Source organism: Leptinotarsa decemlineata, unplaced genomic scaffold, assembly GCF_025532065.1.
Source record: "Leptinotarsa decemlineata unplaced genomic scaffold, Ldec_3_MD MMD2_P_RNA_scaffold_12, whole genome shotgun sequence".
Taxonomy (NCBI): Eukaryota; Metazoa; Arthropoda; class Insecta; order Coleoptera; family Chrysomelidae; genus Leptinotarsa; species Leptinotarsa decemlineata.
In genome coordinates, this window is record NW_027412526.1 from 9,580,680 (window position 1) to 9,597,099 (window position 16,420).

The 16,420-nt window shown below is 37.2% G+C and overlaps 1 protein-coding gene across 4 annotated transcripts in view; it reads right to left on the bottom strand.

The window, feature by feature from the left end:
* Positions 1 to 16,420, bottom strand: part of sdk (sidekick cell adhesion molecule) — a 556,813-nt gene that overhangs the window by 403,602 nt on the left and 136,791 nt on the right. The window lies entirely within an intron of this gene.

The window sequence follows — 16,420 nt, forward strand, 5'->3', positions numbered from 1 at the left end:
TTCGTGTCTTCAATCAGGCGGATGGTTCTTTTCTGGATGGAATCCAGCAGCTTCGGGGTATGCTTAGGGGCGGAGCTCCATACATATGAGAACAATACTCCAAAGAAGGCTTGATCTGAGCTTTTTAAAGCATCAAAAGTTGCTGAGGTGTTTACAGTTTTCTGGTTCGGAAAAGTATTCCAAGCTATTGAGAAGCAGCTGTAGGGTTTTTCCTACAACTACTTTAAAAAAATCTGTTTTTCCGTTAACCAGGTGTCGCACCCCTAAGAACGACAACCCTCAGAAGTCGAAACTTGTGCGAGCTAAGGATTAACGAGGTATTACCTTTTAACGTGTCATTCCATAGTTTAGAGACATTTCATTTATTTATTGATTTTTATTTTATATTATAAGTTTTTGTTGGGTTTTTATGTTAATTCTTTTATTTTGATTTTTACTTCGGTTGGTCGCTAGCCGGGCGGTTCGACGTGGGTGCTTTGTTCACTCAGTCAATCGGCCGATGTGTGAGTCGATGGTTCAAGCCGCAGGCTGAACACCCGATTTTTACTTGAATTAAGACAACGAATTCGGGCCCAAGTGGTTGACCCTTCTCGACTATATTTATGACCCCGACCATTGTCAGTGATGATTTTTCGGAGAGTTACTTGGAACACATTTTTTTAGCCGAAGCAATTCATTATGTTCTGGGATTTCGGCCGGGAACTATTTCTTATTATGGGGTTTCCGCCCAGAACCCGCTCTAGAGTCTCCTCGCTGATCGAGAAAAGACTTAGCGATAGTTCCTCAAGGTTACTCTGCCATTTTCTGTTTCGTGTCATGTTTGTCGTTAATAAATTTTATTTTCGATAAACGCTGTGTTCGTCTAAATAATAATTCACCTATCAACAGTCCCAACACAGCTTTTGCAATTCCAGCGACATGATTGTGCCAAGACATATTGGTGGCCATTTTAATCCCCAACAAACTTATCGAAGCAGAAAGTGGAATTGTCTGACCTGACATTGTTATATCCGGGAATGGGAGCCAGTGGATGGAGTGTGAATTGGATACACCTCTTCCCTCTTTCAGCTGACACATCTCTCCAGGCTCATGATTGTCCATTCTCGATTGAAGCACATTTTTTATTTTAATGAATATTGTCATCATTTTTGTATCCTTGATTTATTTCTTTCACAGTCAAAAACTAAACAGCCCTAAATTCATCAAGCGTGTAAAGCGACATTATCCCTTGAGTAAACGGGTGAAAAAATATACAAAAAAAGGACGGGTTGGGTCTGATATACACACATTTGTTATTATCATTATCTTTTTCAAATAAATTAAATTGATACTGTTCATGCAAAATTATGTTTATTGTTACTCTCACTATTAACCAAAAACAAGTATTTCGATATATTTCATGTTTTACATATAAAATGTAACATAAAAGAAAGTTCATGAAAATATACAAAGTGAAGAAAAATTATGTGGTACATGGATTCGGAACGTTAATTTTGAGCGCAGTCTTGGCATGTATGCTTGGAATGTTCCATACAAATCATTTTTTTACAGATGTGACAGAAAAATCTTGTTTTGCGATTTCGGCAAAAGACACATCTTCGATATGTTCCTTGTAATGGATCTGCTTGCTCAACCAAACTCTGTCCACTAAACTTCGCAGCTTTCAGCCTTACATCTCTTGATATATATTTGTCAATAGCTCTTCTCTTTAGCTGTTCCGTAACTAAACTCATTCCTAGTTGTTTCAGGTATTTTCTCCTTCCTGTTTTTGTGATAACCATATCCTTATTGTTGGTCCTATATATGATGAACAAATTTATTGCACTGACGTTGAGCAAGGAATAAAATATTGTCATTGGCCATCTCCTGGTATTTCTTGATACATCATATGATGCCACCATTTAATCCACACAATCTACCCCCGCTTTTGTCGCATTATACAGGGTTATCATTTCTGGCTTATTTTCATCTCCAGTACTTTCGTTGATTTTATCGTCATGATACATGGTAGACAGTAATACAACTGATTTATTTTTTTTCGGTTTATAAGACACTAAAGTCATGTCTTTAGTGAAAGCAATCATACTAGTTTTAGCAGGTCTTCGCACTGTTAGAAATTCTGGTGGCATTTCCACTTTATTCTTGCGTAAAGTTCCCAGAAGAGTCAATTTATGATCAGTCAATAGTGATTGTGCTAAGGGGATAGAGGTAAACCAATTATCCATCGTGATGTTTCTTTTGCTATCATGGATGGGCTCTGTCATTCTCACAACAACATCAAGAGATTTATTGCTCACTTGGTATGGTCCAGCTGGTTGGGTTCCTGTATACACTTCCATGTTGAACGTATAATACATCCTAGCATCTACAAGCGAATATATTTTTATTCCATAACTCACAGGTTTATTAGGTATGTACATTCGGAAGGCACATCGGCCACGGAAGGCTAATAGCATTTCACCAATCGTGACGTATTCTCCTGGCGAGTAATGATTTCTGAATTTTCCATTTACTTCCTCAAACAATTCCCTAATAGGTGCAAGATTGTCGGTTTTTTTCCTCTCTTCACATCATCAAAGTGTAACCATCTTATCAAAAAGCGGAATCTTCTTTGGACTATCTCCAGACCAGTACCATCTGTTACCCACAATTCGTAAATAGTGGTTCGACCTCCTTTATGGACACCAGCTAAATATAACAGGCCGATTAGTGCTTTGATTTCCGTTATATCTGTGTAACATACGTCGTATTTATCTTTATATGAATGAGCTACTTTTTCAATGAACTGATTGGTATATTCAACTATTTTCTGTACTATGTTATCCGAAAAAAATAGCTTCCAAGTTTCCATAGCAGTTTTTGAGTTTTTTGCAACGTCAATAACACCTGGCAGCTTTTTTTATCAGATTATGTTGCCTAGTTCGAACATTTTTTGAAAAGCAGCACTTATTCCATTGAAAACCAGTTTTTCCATAATAAGACAGGTGACGATGTATACCACGACGTTGATCCATATCTACAATCATTTCTTCCTCTTCATCATCCATACTCAGCTCCTGTTCTGAATCTGTTTCATGAGTACTTATAATGTTTGTTCTATCCTCCAACATCTCCATACCATCCGACTCAGAATCATCATCAGATTTGACTTCTTCGTCAGTCAACACTTCATCAAACATAGATTGCAACTCTCTTTCGTAGGGATCATTCATCATGAAAGCTGTGAAATAAGCGTTTCAATACATTTCATCGAAATGAGTTTGAAAAAAATGTTACCACGAAGGCACGGGTTGGGTCTGATATACACCGATGGTCTGAATTAGTGGAAACTAAAAGTGCAAGCGAAACAAACTTCTCAGGATATAAAGGTCTACTGAAGATAGGAAGGTACTGTAGAAGACGGCTATCATATGAGCCGCGTTCAAGAGGGGAGCGCTCAAACGTAATAGGCTGTGTATGTCAGACCCAACCCGTGCACTCAAGGGTTATAGTAAATTAACCACCACATGATGACAACGTTGTGGCGTTCCATTATTTTCTCTTTTTGTCAGGAGAGGTCACTTTTGTAGTCTGGAAACAGAAAATTTTCCCATCAGCACAGTCCCGAATTGAGTAATATTAAAATTGTATAGTCGCATGACCCAATCTCACATCAATTAATCGAAAAACGAGAAAACATTCTGTCACAGGGCTTTTTCACGTAAATTAAATAATTAGTTATCCTGCGCTAGGACCATAACGCTGGCGCGACCCGAAACCCCTGATGAATGCCCGGAGTCACCTCCGCGCTTGATTAAGCTGGACTCCGGCCAAATATTAGACTTGACTTATTAACCGCGGTTAAGATCTGCAAAGTTCGGTTTGCGGTTTTACAGTTTCGGTGTGTTACTCTTCCGACAGCCAAATTGTTTCGACTCCCTTGTTGAATAGCGTCTCGACGATTTAGCGAACTGAATCTGCAACTGCAATTTCGTGGGGGGAAGCCCGCGGTCCCCCGGGGCTCTGGATGGAGGATCCGCTCGAGTGCAGTTTCAATTGACGTCGGTCCGGTAGGGGTTTTATTTTAGTTCGGATAGCCAGGCTGTCGTAATTGGTTGGTGGTCGAAATGCGGCGCAGCAGTTAGTAATTTTAATAATAGTAATAATTAGTTTATTCCTTATAAAATAAAAAAGTAATATATGGTGAATGTACAAATGGAAATCAACCATTGCAGTACAAAAATAAAAAATCTTGAACACGACTATACAGGGTGTCCCTGGACTTCCTCTTTTCCTCTCGGGAATGTATAGATGGGGTCAAAATATCACCAGTACTTCATATAACTTTTTTTCCCAAAAGTCTTCGTAACCAAGTTACGGGCCCTCGAAGTTACAAAATGAAAAATGTTTTTCTTTGATAACTTTTCAAGTGAATATTCAAAATCATCCAAATTTTGGTAATTGACTAAACAAATGAATTCCTTCGATGAGCTTTCATACAGGAGTCAGTTGTTTTGCTACAAAGTCAGGAACGGACTACCCCCGATGGTCCACACCCCAAAACTTTGAAATGACAGATATTTTTCAATATTTTTCAACAAATTAAGGTTACTTGGACAATTTTATGAATAAAAGTACTCGTGTGGAAAGTCGATCGGAGCAACGAGTCTTGATAAAAATGTAGTTTCACTCGACGACATCAAACCCGCTCGTCCACCATTATTTGAAATGAATAATTATCAAAGCAGAAATAATAATGATAACGTTGATTCAACAACATTTATCCTGAGATGTCTACCATTATTCGAAAATATTAGTTTTTAAGGAAAATGGAAATGATAGGTAAAATGTTCATAACGAATTTTTATAATGCAAACACGTTTAACTAACGAAACTCAAGAGCCTCAAGAGCAAACAGAAATGAAAAATCCGCTACAGAAACTGCTCGATATGACCACCTTCTCTCTCTATACATTTTCTTAGTCTGCGAAGACACCCTCTCTGTACTTGAAATAGCATTCCAGGGTCGTTTCGTATGGCTTCACAATGTAATGTTATTCTATTCAACAATGCATCTCTTGTGTGAATAGGTGTAGCGTAAACAAGGCTTTTTAGATGCCCCCACAGAAAGAAATCCAATGGATTTAAATCCGGAGACCGCGATGGCCATGAATATGGCCCACCTCTACCAATCCATCTATTGTGGAAAATATGGTTCAGATGGTCACGCACAATCAAACTAAAATGAGGAGGAGCGCCATCATGTATAAACCACATATCTCTTCGGGTTTGCAATGAAACATGTTTCAAAAGTCCATTCGAATCGTTCTGAATGAACTCCAAATAACGTTCTCCATTCAATCGGTCCTGTAGAACGAATGGTCCTATAAGATGGTTTCCTATGATACCAGCCCAAACATTCACGTTGAATTTCCGTTGGTGTTTGGTTTGCAATATCCCATGGGGATTTTCTTCGGCCCATATATGGAGATTATGAGAGTTGATAACTCCATCTCTACTGAAACCTGCTTCATCAGTGAATAAAACTCAATTAATAAAAGTCATATCCTCTCTATGCCTATCCATGAACCAATTGGCATATTCCAGTCGTGCTGGAAAATCTTGAGGTGTCATGGCATGTACCTTCTGGATGTGAAATGGGTGGAGCAGTTGTTCCCTAATTATTCTATGAATAGTGGACTTGGATGTATGGAACTGTTCTGATAGATTTCTGATGCTCATTGAAGGATCATCAGCGACGGCTTCCAAAATATTTTCCTCCAATACAACGGTACGTACAGTCCTAGGAGCGCCCTCACCACCTCATTTTGGCAAAACTGTACCTACAATAATATCGAAATAAAACAACGTGCTCAAATTAATTATCAATTATTACATACCTGTCTCCCTCAAGCTGCGATCGACACGCTCGAATGTTTCTCTTGACGGTACCGTTCGATTGGGAAAATGCTCGGAATACAGACGACGAGCTTCTGCAGCATTACAAAATGCTCGTCCATAAAATACATGCATATCTGCATATTCATTGAATGTAAACTGTTCGGCCATATCAAAAAAATTCAAAATATCCTATAGAATATTGACAATACAATGATAGTCATATGACAACGCACCACTCAACAAAACAAAATCGCATTCCAGTTTCTCATTTTTTATCAAAACTTTCTAAAAGGTTTTTTTGTCAACATCTGTGAAAGAAATGGAACATAATTATTCCCTGGATATTTTTCACCTGATCATGTGCAGCCGTTTTTGTAGTTCATTCGTTTGCTTTTTATTAGTATAGTAAATATTTTTTCCGATGTGCGTTTTTTCAGCTAAATTTAGATTCGTGTTAAAGAATTTCTCCCATAAAATTATAATTATCAGTGAAACTCCTCAACAGTTTAGCTGTGAAGAAGAATTTGAAACATTCGAATGTTGAGTTTCATGAGATTCAGATAACTGATCAACACGATATTTTATAGTAGAGTAGCTTGTTAGTTTAAAAACACCACGAATCTACAGAACTTGATATTTCTTTTGAAAAAATATCTGCTATCACAATTGTGACTTAAACTTCCATATAGGTACTGTACTTTTTGTTTACGACTTCATTTTAGCATACTTTGTATTATTCCTGTTATAAATGTTGTTGAATTAACGTTATCATTATTATTTCTGCTTTGATAATTATTCATTTCAAATAATGGTGGACGAGCGGGTTTGATGTCGTCGAGTAGAACTACATTTTTATCAAGACTCGTTGCTCCGATCGACTTTCCACACGAGTACTTTTATTCATAAAATTGTCCAAGTAACCTTATTTTGTTGAAAAATATTGAAAAATATCTGTCATTTCAAAGTTTTGGGGTGTGGACCATCGGGGGTAGTCCGTTCCTGACTTTGTAGCAAAACAACTGACTCCTGCATGAAAGCTCATCGACGGACTTCATTTGTTTAGTCAATTACCAAAATTTGGATGATTTTGAATATTCACTTGAAAAGTTATCAAAGAAAAACATTTTTCATTTTGTAACTTCGAGGGCCCGTAACTTGGTTACGAAGACTTTTAGGAAAAAAAGTTATATGAAGTACTGGTGATATTTTGACCCCATCTATACATTCCCGAGAGGAAAAGAGGAAGTCCAGAGACACCCTGTATTATAATAGTTCAATTATTAATAATTTAATACAATTCCTTAAAGATAGGAGATCTAGACTCCATGCAATATAAAAAACGAAGAGGCAAAATCATTTATAATTCAAGGACATCTGGAGATTTTCATGATTTATTTGTTGGATGTGTCCATACCAGCAGAATAACCAAAGTAATATTTGAAATCTTAAAAAAAAGGGAAGATTTAACCAACTATAGTCAGCGGAGAAATGATATAACAAATCTCAAAACACTTTTTATAGTTGTATGTATGTATGTATTCGAGTAACAAAAATATGGAGCACTCGCATTGCTGTTGGTTAACATATTTTTTTTAATGGGGAATGTTCCTCCTGACGAAAATCAAGTAGTTTTCATAAAAGAGCTCTAAAACAACGCATTTTAAACTTATCATTTCAAACTATTTCTTTGAAAAATGGAATGAGGAATGAAATAATGCATTCAACATTTGAAGGGATTATTTTCTATTTCACCGTTTGGCAACATCGGTTATAGCTAATAAAGGACAATACATCTGTTACCTGTATGAGACAAACAAAGATGACATATTTCAGAGGCGTGCTGTTCTGTTTACTTATGTTCCGAGATATTCTGTGACATATGACATTTTATGCACCTAACCTATCCTCCTCTATATAGATAAATAAGAAAACAACTGTTGTTTATGTGGCTTGTGGAGGTGGTATTGAACTTTAATTTATATTTTGCCTTAATTGTTGATTTATAAAGATAATTTTCCTTTTTTAAAGTAGAATATCTAGGCCGAACCAAGAAAAAACTGATCCAAAGGTACAATGAACACAAAAAGGCATACATAAATCCAATAGTATATAAATCAAACCTCGCAACACACGCCATACAAAACAAACATAATTTCCCCCCACCAGAGAACATAAAACTCATAAAACAAGTCAACAAGGGAAACCGCATAGACATTTGGGAAAACTTGAACATCCATAAATTTAACAGTCATAAATCACTTATCGAGGAACAAATACAAATCAAAACACAACAAGACCTCACATTCAATATATTAAACAAAACCATACACATTCCTAGAGAAGATCTAACACACAGAATAGTACCTGATGCAGTACAAATACAGGCAAATTTACCTAAAGTACCTGAAATACCTGAGTTGAGACGATCTGACCGTATAAAGAGACTGACGACAGGATGACAAGTTCAGTTTGAGGAGTGCCTAGAAGATGACAGTACGACCAGCTGTCGAAAGCGCTCGCAGATAATTGATAGAAGATATAAAGCTTCAAATCCTTTTTGTGAAATTTATTATTTAAATACATATAAACATATATACTTATATATAATATTACATAAATAAACACACCAATTACACCAAACAATCAAACATTTATATCCAAACAAGAATATAAACAAAAATCTTTTATAACCTAAATTCAAATATACAAATTTTGTCACGTGAATTTCATTTTAGAACTCTTGCAAATTATAAAAGTGTCTATCAGCCAAAAATGTTTTCAATCTTATTCTAAACATTTTGTTGGTCTCTGCCTGTCTTATATCTGAGGGCAAGTGATTAAACATAATCACTTGTAATAAATCAAATTACTCTCTTTTAGAATAATAATGAAACACCAGCAAAGTATTTCGATTCACCCTGTATATTTTCAAAATTATTTGCCAAATCTCGTCACTGGAAAAACAATAAGATTCGAGTTTGATAATATCAGTATCCGAACCACTGCTAATCACGTATCTACAGCTATCAAAACATCGATTTATCAACGATAAATGTTTATATTCGCGTTGTTTATGATGACAGTCGGTTTATACAAGTGTCCCAGTCTTGAGTTAATTAATCTTGATCGTTATTTCACCACTTCAAAGTATATCAAAAGAGACCTGTTTTCCAGCATGTTTATGTGTTTACGAAAGAACTGATATTTTAAAGAAACGAGACCACCATTAGTTTAATTAGGTTGTAAATTACAAATGTCAGAAAAAAATCAATGTAAATCCGTATTTTAAAAACACGATTATCACTTGGCAGTTCACCCCGATATGTAACAGGGGGTTCAAGTAATATAATTATAATTTGAATTTGATGAGTGTGTTACCAAAAAATAGTAAAAATTCATCAGTTTTTCAAGATTTCATTGCTATAGTATGAAAAAGCACGATACAGCAATTAAGTTAGTACTGAAGAAGTTTTTGTTTACACCTATCTTGGTTTTCTAAACTGTTATGTGAAAACTACACGATGAACTGTTACTAAAATGAGTAATAATGGATATTTATCAAGTTTCACCAGTCCCACAAAGTTTATGATCTCACTGTAAAGTTGTTTTCACAGGTATTCCGGCTCTTCAAACTAATGAAATGTATTGTAACGAATCTGAGTCCGCCCCTGACCAGTACGCCAGTACGGGAATCGGCGGTAAAATTCTAGTACCGAATAGACTGCAGAATTCTACAAAGGACCGTTACCGATATAAGCTCGTTTTCCCGACTCAAGAGGGCAGTTCAGAAAGTGAATCGAGCGGCTGAACAAGAAATTCAAACTGTGGAAATAAATTAGGCGTTAGATGCTGAGTGTTGTAATAAATAAATTAGTTTGTGATTGATGAAATATTGTTGGAAATACATTTGTTTAGAAAAGTTAATTCTTTAATTTGTCACAGTATTGTCCATTGAAGCATAAACCACCACAAATCTGCCAAAATCTGTTTTCCATTGACCATCTGTCGTCTCTCACGAACGACAACCTTCAAAAATCAAAACATTTTCGAGCTAAGGATTAACGAGGTCTTACCTTTTATTGGGCGATTCTAGATCAATTAGTACTCTGTATTGTATATCCAAATTGTATGGACTGAATATAAACAACCAAAAGATACTTTTTTTTGAGAAATCCCAATGAACAAAGCAGTCTGCAATCTGAAAATTCCGGGTGTGGCTAGCAACTACCATAGTAGTAGGAGACCTTGTGTTACGGACCTTCCTTCACTAGCTTCCTTCCCAGCCATATGGATCCCATAGGATCCATATGGATCCTATGGGAACCACATGGACCATCAGGAACCAAAATAGCCAAACGCTAGTCAACAGAGGAGATGTACGTCGACCCCGACCCCAATAAAAAAAGAGCTTCTTATTTCACCAGCTTCTGATCTGAATTTGCAGAAGATATGGAGGTTGACCAAACGACTCCTTGCTGACTGCAGGTAACTGAGAGGCTGGGAAAAGCGTCTCCTGGTTGGTAGATGTAATAAGTGCCCTGTAGCCATGGAAGAAATGCATAACGGGAGACCTTGTAACGAAACCCTCATCGTAATGACGACCAAAATTTTTTTCGCCCACTCTGTTAGCCCTAAATGATCAAAACTATGATAAATGAAGCAAGCAGCTCCAGGAATGCAAATATTGGCCAATGGAGTCGCCTCTAAATAGACAACCAACATTTTATCTTCCTTAATGAAATGTTTAATTATTTGCTTGTGTTAGCGATGAAATTGTGGATTTTGTAAAGTTTTGATTAACAGCTTTAGCTACCGAACAGAAGAATCTAGGCCCGTTGGTATTGCCAAGCAGTTTATCCCCAATTCTTTGATTGTGAAGTTTTTTGCTTTTATTTTTCCTAAGTTGGCAGCTGTAAACTTATTAATATTCAGTAAGGTCTGACATTATGTTACTATCTGTAATAGAGAATTGGCGACTGAATTGCCAAAGTTCAAAATGAAATTTGAATGTTCGGCCCAAATATAGGCAGATTGATAAGTCAAGAGAACGATAGTTGGAGAACGGAAAGGGTTTTTAGGCGGCCCAATATCTAACATCTGATGCGACGAGGAAAAAAATTCTTGTTGCAAATAAGTGTTTTTTGAAAGCTCAAAATGAAAGCTAGAATAGGCTGTTCAATTTCTCACAAGTTGGGGCTCAATTCAATTAATAACGGCCTTACGGCCGATAGTTTTCTCAACCTCATTTCTTCTAACCAAAATCACGTTTACTGGTGAATTTTGAAGTGTCGCAATTTGGTTGGGGTTCAAACTATATTAAGATGGTACTTTTGGGGAAATCGCAGCTTATGTCAATACCAGGAGCTTGAAGAGAGTGGTGAAAACTCATCAATTTTCTTACAACACCACAATATTTTAAGTGAAAGCCAGTTTTGCTTTCAAAGCAATGAAAATACGCACGATCCCATATTTTCGTTTCCTTATGATATTTACTCAAAGTTTAATTCTGGTAGTGTAGCAGCTGCGGTCTTTTGTGATCTTTCTAAGGCATTTGATTGCGTTTATCATAAGATCTTGCTAAGAAAAATTCACCGATATGGCTGCAGAGAAATGACGCTCAAATGGTTTGAATCTTACCTTTCAGGAAGGAATCAAATGATAAGAACAACAAGACTTTCAGAAAAAGAGGAAATTTTGTGTGGTGTTCCACAAGGATCAGTTTTGGGACCCTCTTATTCTTATTATATGTCAATGACATTGTGAATTTGAGCATTTCTGGAAATTTCACTTTTTTCGCTGATGTCTCGACGACATTGTGGAACAACAAAAACTCAAATGATCTACACAATGCAATATCTACTGATATGAAAAAAGTCAAGGAGTGGAATGATGCTAATTTGCTTTTCTTCAATATCACTGAAACAAACATTTTATCATTCAGATGTGCTCTTGATGACCTGTCATTTGGTGATAACTTAGTGATCAAGAACGAGACTCAATCTAAATTTCTAGGTATTCACATTGACAACAAGCTCAAATTTATGGAGCATATTAAACAACTTAAAAGTAAAATTTGTTCTGGATATTATGCAGTGAGATTAACTTGAATAAATTTGGGAATAAAAACTGCCAGAACGGTGTATTACGCCCTCGTTGAATACGTTATGTAATACCGTTTTGGGGAGTATGCAATTCATTAGTACTTATGTCTGTATTAGTACTGCAGAAACAGGCTATCAGGTATATGTGTAAAATTAAACCTCGTGATTCATGCAGACACAAATTCGCTGAGCAAAAATTTTAACAGTGATTGCTTTATTCATTTTGGAAAATGTTTGCCTCATTTACAAAAACATGTCCCTATTTGAGGCTTCATGTCATTCTTATAGCGCCCGTTATACCCCGTTGAAATTGCCAATTCCTTCAACAAATTTGGCCAGGAATTCTATTTATTACAATGTGGTCAAGATGATTAATCACTTGCCCTCAGATATAAGACAGGCAAATTTACAATAGGCTGAAACAGCTGTCTACCGGAGGCTCTTAAATTGAAATCAATATGGGAATGATCAAAAAGTACTTATCTATTTATTTTTTGATTTTCATGGAATTATTTTCCAGTAGCTTGACTGCATATATATATATACACACATCGGAAAAGTCTAGGGATATTTTTATAACATACTAAATATCATAAAAATAAATGCATGAGGTCGTTTAATTTCGATTAAATTGGTACACTCGACCACCTTGTAGATTTCTATGGGTTGAACAAAGCCTGCAAAAACGGTAACTAATCTTTCATCAAGTTTTTTACAAACTATAGGTTTTCGGCTAAAATGAATAATCTGAAAGTGTCGAGTTTGTACATTCTATGCAGTTCTTGCTCAGCAATTAAACTGGAAATATTGTGCTTTAACATGGAACGCCATCACTTACCATTGGCTGAGATGAATAGAGCTGTAGGGCTTCTTCAAGGTGGCATGCGACAAAATGATGTAGCTCTTCGTTTGGGGGTCTCCCAAAGTGTTATCAGTCGATTGTGGCGGCGTTTCCGTGAAACTGGCAGTCCAGCTGAACAACATCCAGGGCGAGGACGCGCTACAACTGCAGTTCAAGACCGATTTTTGGTCTTAACCGCAAGAAGACAACCGACAATCACAGCACCTGAGTTGGTTAACGTGTTGCAGCAGATGCACCAGGTAACCATTGGTCGTGATACTGTCAGAAATCGACTGCATGAAGCAGATCTCCACAACAGAAGGCCACTCAGATGTACACCTTTGTCGCGAGGCAATCGCGGTAGAAGATTAGAGTGGTGTCAAGAACATCAAAACTGGGATACAAATGATTGGGCCAGAGTTTTGTTTACAGACGAATCCAGATTTGGATTTCATCCAGATTCTCGTCGAGTAAGACTGTGGAGACGACCTGGAAATAATGAACGTTTTAAACAAGTCTGTTTGAGACAAAATTTCGATGTTGAACTATAGTGTACGTTCTAACTTATATGTCTATACTTACATTTGCATGTATTTTTCACAAGCTTTGTCCACAAGATTTATTCTTAATGACAATAAAGTATATTATTATTATTAAATGAACCGGAATGGAATGCTCTCACTCAATCTTTTGTACACATTATCATAACGTCGTAGTTTTCTAAAAAAAAACCTAAAAAGTCCTCTTGACTTTCTGAATTCGCTGATTTGATAGAAAATCAAAAATTGTCGTTGAAGCTCTCATTCCCAACCGAGAGATTCTATTCAATTCATTATTTATAAACAATGAATTTCGCAAATTTCAAGCAGTAAATGATTACTACAGCGCTCCAGATAATTAATATGTATAGCAATACATTTCGCATCCCACCTGCATTACTCAACCGTCGTTTAGCTACTTCATCTCGCGAAGATAAAGTCCAACTTCAGAACTGCTCGCGCTACCATATTTTGTACGTTATTATTTATACTATTAGTTCGTTACTCTTAGCTACCGGTCTACCTTGACTGGGGAGGAGGGAGGGGGCGCTACAGAACACCTGGGACGGCCATCGTCGGTAATAATGCGAACAACAGCTGCTGATCTGATCGTCCAACACAGGACGACTGAATAGAGTGATATTTCGACCTTTTTTTCAGTTAGCGTATCTGATAACGAGTATTGAGGCCTAACTTATACATTCAATAAATATTGAGATAACGGAAAAGAATATGCAACATCTAAAAGTATCGTTGGTTAGGTGAAAGATTAGGCAGACATCTGATATAATAGATGTCTTCACTACCCAGAGCAACGAGTCGCGCTCAAAAGGAAGACATCGTTAATCCTTAGCTAGCAAAAGTTTTGACTTTCTAGAGTTGTCGTTAGTGGATTTCTTTAACAAAATATTGCCTTACATTCGAAACTATTGTTTGTATGTATGCGTAACTACTACAATCACCTCTAGTCCTTTTCAAATCAATGAGTAAAGGTGCACAGACGCAAGATTGGCCTGAGACCGGAACACATTCCCCGCCTTGAAAAGACCTCTTATAAAGCACTTATGGATAGAGGGCAAATCTTCTGACAGCTTCGCTTGATGATGCATGAAGCCCCATGCCCACTCCCGGCTTGAGTGCCTTGAGTTGAAATCTTCTCCACATGATCAATGTGTGCAGGACATCCCATTTCGTCCATCCACCCCCGCTCCTTCGGAGCGGTCCTCAACTTATTGATGGGACTTCAGCAAGATTGACATATGACCTTCTTTTTTCGAAAGTCAGCCTCTAGGTGCTTTTTCTTTCTAATTTATTGTGTTGTTTAATTGTGACTTTCCTAACTGAATTATTGCATAAGGTCCCCAAAAACTAACCGGAGACGAGTGTCTTTAGTCGCAAGTAAGTGTTGGTTCTCAGTGAATCTGAAAATGACATCAATCTGAAGTCTGGTTAAGAAATGTTCATACTTACCGAAGCCGCCTGACGGCGACTCTCAGGGGTAGTCTTTGGTTCTGCTTCGTTGGCCTCCCGTGTTTGTCCCTCTCTCGGAATCTGGGGTCATCTTTGTTCAGTGCGTTATGTAGGTCGCTTAGCGCTGGATTGTCGTGCGCTCGAATTCAGTCAAACGTGTCCTCTGCGTGTTTCCCCATGTACGCGTCTACGTAGTGTATGTTCAGGTCTAGATCCCGGAACATGTATAGTCTATCCATTCCCAATTGGAACGGCAATATAAACAGTCATAAACATTTCTTGTCTGTGGCCTCTAGTCGCCCAGATAGTTAGTAAACGTGCTATCAAATGTAGTTGAAGAATAAAGGGTCGGCTAGCTGGACTGGCTGAATACTAATTTTTGTCCGTTTCACAATATTTCTTTATCAGCACAGAAAAGAAAATCTGTGCTGTTCCAATTGGTATTGGAATTACTATAACTTTTCGGTACATATCTTGGAGCGCTTATGGCGGCCCTTACGCAAGATGCCTGAGGAAGTCTTGAGAAAAAGGACTCTACTGATTCCAATGAGACAACTCGCCCTAGTTGCCACCGACTTGGCTTGGTGTTGTCGTCTCTGATGAGGACTAATGTTCCTACATCAAGTCCGCCTTGAATTTGTTTTCAACGGCTGCGAAATTGTAACATATTACATCTTGCACCGTTTCCAAAAAGTTGATATATCTGCGGTACCAACTGATATCAATTGAGACGGTTGATGTTCAGATCGGTCACGTCTCTGACCGGAGAAGCCACTATAGAGTAACCGATGAGGAAATTAGCCGGCGTTAAAGGACTATAGTCCTTTAGATTGGAACTGAGGAGGTAAGAGAGGCCGGAGAATTTTTCGAAAGTGAGTGGAGTTAAATCCCACCTCACCTTTGTCAAAATATAGTCGACATATTTTTACGGTATAAAAACCGAAATAGCTTTGAAATTTAATCCTGAACTCAAATCCTTTCCATTATAACTATATTACATCCTATCAAAAATTGGGTCGGTCGGTGAACAAATAACAATACAAGAGGTCGTCAGCCTTAACGTACAATTTGCGTCGTCATCAAAGGAAGCTCATTTCTTTCAAGTCTATTTCAGCCGAGGGTAAAGAATACTAATCCGAACTAGTAAGCCAGTGCAGCCTGCATTCATTGGTTTCATTCAGAATCGGTGACAATATCAGATCCCGAGAAAAGATGCTTATCTTGAGGGTATTATGAAAAGAATGATAGGTGATGGGATTGCATCTGGTAATTTGGAGAGAGAAACTACATTGAAATAAGTTGAGAAAGATAGAAAAAACACATCCGATCTTGTCCGATATTGATAACCCCAAAAAAAAAAGTTTTTTGGGCGAGTGAGCATCAAAATTATTCTAATGACTGCTGTCACTTTTCTATTAATGTCTCTCACCTCAAACTTATACAAGGTGTTTCATAATTTCGGTGAAAAAATACAGATATGGCTGTCTTTTCAAAAAAAAATTTTTGTATTAATATTGACTTTAATGAAACGAATAAAAACACTTTTGTTTAATTACCACTATTTGATTTTATTTATACGACCGGTTTCG